Genomic DNA, 4,446 nt, shown 5'->3' on the forward strand with positions numbered 1-4,446 from the left:
TTCTCAAATCTGATAATCTTTCACTTGTCAACCGTTTATCAAAGGCTGATATTCACCTTACGGAACTCGACTCAATCTTGGAGGATGCTCTCTCTATCGCTTCTTGCTTTGATTTTGTACTTTGGTCTCATGTTAAAAGGATGGCAATTTTGTTGCTCATCACCTTGCTAGAGTAGTTCCTTTCGGTGTTGAACAAGTTTGGGTAAATCATTATCCTTGTGAGATTTCCCCTTATGTTTTGATGGACACGTTATCCTTGAAGTAATAAAGCTCGCCTTTGCTTGCCGTCAAAAAAAAAAAAAAAACTATCTCTACTACATAAGGACGGTGAAGTAGCTGCGTACGTAATTACTAATGTAATGCGTAAGATCCGAAATGATTGACCATATCTAATATTCTATTAACATGGTTTTCAGTACTCCTATACTATAGTAATATACTATGATCTGAATTCTGACAAGTATCAAGTATTGTGATCTTGAGTAGCATAATAAACGTGCAGAAGAGATGGAGTACGTATACGGTGTTTATTCTTACTTTGTTAGATACATAAAATAAAGCATAAATCTCAAACCTATAATTTTAATTATTTTTATTTATTTATTTTTTTTTTTAAAAATCAAAACGGCTTGATTAATAAATAAAACGAGTCTGTCACCAACAAAAAAAAAAACTTTAGTTGACGACCTAACGCATTATTCAAGGGAATCAAGGCAGCCTTTGTATGTACGAGTTGTTGATACTTTATACCTCTATATAAGAAAAGATTATACCCTTCCACAATGACACATCGATAAATGAAATACAAGCCTAATTAACCCTCCTTACAAATCCCCCCTCACAATCTAAACAATACATCAATATAGCATTATGGATTTGTTGAGCTATATTACTTGGATTATACCATTATTTCCAATTATAATCTTTTTATTTCTTTCATTTTCAAAAACCAAATCAAATGATACAAATTTACCTCCCGGACCTTCTCCTTTGCCTATCTTTGGAAACCTCTTGAATATGTTACCCTACACCACAAAACCTCACAAGTACTTTTCCGAGCTTGCTAAGACTCATGGCCCTATTTTGAGCCTTAAACTCGGCTCCATTACTACCATTGTCATTTCGGGTTCCATGCTTGCCAAAAAAGTCCTTCTAAAAAACCATGATATTTTCTCCACCCTATATAGCCTTGATGCTTTCCGAGCTCATGATCATGATAAGTACTCCATTGGCACGTCATCAGCCTCTTCACCCTTGTGGAAGGTCCTTAGAAAAATATTCAACACGCGGTTATTAAGTAACAAGGTGATCGAATCAATGCAAACTCATAGGTACCGTAAGTTGGAGGACTTGTTATGTTATGTGAAAAGATGCTCCCAAGCCAACATCTTAGTCGATGTTGGACAAGCAGTTAATGATACATCTTTCGACATGATATCTAGCACGGTTTTCTCCAATGATTTGCGTAGTAATGAGAGGATAAAAGAGGTAAAGGATTTGATGGATTGTATCATAAAAGAGATTGAGAGACCTAACATAGTGGATTGTTATCCCTTTCTTAAAGTGATCGATCCACAACGCATAAGAAATCGGTTAACAAGTTATTGTGTTAAATTGTTTAAGTTATTTGATGAAATTATAGATATGAGATTGAAGTCTAGGAAAGATCAAGTGCATGGTTCAGAATTGTACAATGATTTGTTGGACGTGATGTTAGATGTTATGGAAGAACAAAGTGACGAAATCAACCGTGATCATCTCAACCATATGCTATTGGTAAGTATATTACTCCTTTTGAGCCCCATAGGATACGAGTAGCATATTAAATATTTGCATGGTTTTCACACAAGATTTTAAGTATTAAAGCAATATGAAAAAAAAAATTAGAAAATTGTCCATGTTTGAAATTAATTACTAAAATTATAAGTTTGATTGTATGCCCTTTTCCAATAACTGCATTACTTTGACGTACTCTTGCACATTTTAGAAACTAACTTTGACTCTATTGTTATTTCTATTTTATTATAAATTAAATGTTGTGAATAGATAGAACCTTTGATATCACATGCATATTATCAATGTATGAGAAGTAGTTAATTGTATATATTTGATATCACATGCATATTATCAATGTAAGAGAAGTAATTAATTGTATATTTGATATACTAAAGCTTAAATTCTTGTATACATGTTAGGATTACCTTGGACCCTCAATGGATTCAACCTCAAAAACATTGGAGTGGGCAATGGCAAAGTTACTTCAAAACCCTATCGTTTTACACAAGTTGCAAGAAGAACTAGATAGAGTGTTGGAAAAATTCAATACAAAACTCATCCTAGATTCTCATATCTCCGAACTTCCATACTTACAAGCAGTAATAAAAGAAACACTAAGACTTCACCCAACAAATCCATTATTGATCCCTCGCAAAGTGGTGAAAGACGTGGAAATTGATGACTTTCACCTCCTTGAGGGTGCAATGCTTATAGTTAATGTATGGTCTATTGGACGTGACCCACAAACTTGGTCTAATCCGGATTTGTTTATTCCAGAGCGGTTCTTAGGGTTGGAGAATGATGTAACGAGCCAATTTAATCAATTGTTTACATTTGGTGCCGGAAAGAAGATTTGCCCCGGGATGCACTTGGCTATACATATGATTTCATTGATATTGGGTAACTTAATTAGTTCATTTAATTGGAAACTCGAAGACATTAAGGACCTTCAGCAAGTTTTGGACTTGGATGATATTTACGGCATTAATATACAGAAGGCCAAGTCGCTTCGTGCGTTTCCCATAATGCGTTAATAATAGGACATGATATATGGTGTGCATGTCATGTGTGCTAGATAGTAAAGTGCACCATAATTTATCGTCCGCCTATTTTTTAAATACAAATTCATAGATCAATTCAAGCATATTAATCAATAATCAGATACATAAGTTCATACATATAAATTACAAAATGTCGAATGTGATGTAAATGGTATATACAAGTCCAACGAATACACAATTGTTGAATCAATATATATTTTACGTCATAGATTCATAGGATGATGTATTATAAGAAACTACTTTAATTTGTATAATGTATGGAGTATTATATGATACTCAGTACTAAAATACAAGTATACGATTAACACTGTGAGTATTTATTTATTAATAACATTTCCAACTCTATATATCTCTAGCTTTAGTCTTTTGGATGGAAAAAGATAATCTATTCTCATTTGAACTCATTGAATGGTTGTAAAATCATAATCTATTCTCTACTGCACTCCATAATGCATTTGGTAGGTTTTTCTATAAGATCATCTATTTTCATATTAGCCTTTATACGAAGGAGTATGTAATCATGAATCTATAAGTAATTACATATTAAAATAAAATTCAAACCAACGACAAATCAAAATTTAACCTTTAAGGGGTTAAGTTATCATAAAAATATATAGTTAAAGTTACCCTCAAACTAACCGTCTTACAATAAAATTAACGTACACTTGCCTTACACGAGATTCAATCAAACTTATTAATTTGATTTTTCATTAACTCAAAATAAGGTAAGGGCCTGTTCCGATTGACTGAACTCAGCTGAATTGAACTGAACTGAACTGAGCTGAACTAAACTGAACTGAACTGAACTGAACTGAACTGAACTGAACTTATTAATTAGTGATTTTTAACTACGGATTAGTGATCTTTGATTATTTATTGATTATTTATTACTATACATATGTGTATATACAAATGTACATATTATTATTATTATTATTATTATTATTATTATTATTATTATTATTATTATTATTATTATTATTTGGAAAGCTAAGCGTCGCCCTCGAATCTCTAACTAACGCCCGCAAAATAAACTAAAATTACAAATTTACCCTTTTTTTATCAAAAAAATTTCCCCCTTAATTTACCGCCTCTTCATACTACTATACCCACCACCACCACCTCCTCCTCTTTTAACCACCAACTCTTACCTCCGGTTTTATGATCTACAATGACAAGTAAGGACAAAAGAAAGTCGATCGCCGACGGAGAAAATGTTTATTTTTTTATTTTTTTTGAATTTGCGGCAAACGCCTAGATTTTTCGTACGTCCTAGGCTCAAACGCCTAGTTCTTGTGAACAACCGTGTGGTTGTATGAAAAATCTGGGCGTTTGAGGTGAAACGCCTAGTTTTTTAGAATACCCTAGGCTGAAACGCCTAGTTTTTTCGAATAGCCTAGGATGTTTCGAAAAAACTAGGCGTTTCAGCCTAGGGTATTCTAAAAAACTAGGCGTTTCAGCCTAGGGTATTCTAAAAAACTAGGCGTTTCTTGGGCTTTGAATCTTTTTAAAAAATTTATCGCGACGTACCGATTTCATACGGTTTGACGAGCCTTCTACAAGCGTCTAAGGTTGTGTTTCTTGTATTTCGTCGTTGTCCATAAGATCT

The 4,446-nt window shown here is 33.2% G+C and overlaps 1 pseudogene; it reads left to right on the forward strand.

Moving 5' to 3' along the window:
- The first annotated feature begins 870 nt into the window (after positions 1 to 870).
- Positions 871 to 2,810, forward strand: LOC145605750 (geraniol 8-hydroxylase pseudogene; annotated as a pseudogene).
- Positions 2,811 to 4,446: the final 1,636 nt, after the last annotated feature.

This window comes from Chenopodium album, chromosome 2, assembly GCF_948465745.1.
Source record: "Chenopodium album chromosome 2, dcCheAlbu1.1, whole genome shotgun sequence".
Classification (NCBI taxonomy): Eukaryota; Viridiplantae; Streptophyta; class Magnoliopsida; order Caryophyllales; family Amaranthaceae; genus Chenopodium; species Chenopodium album.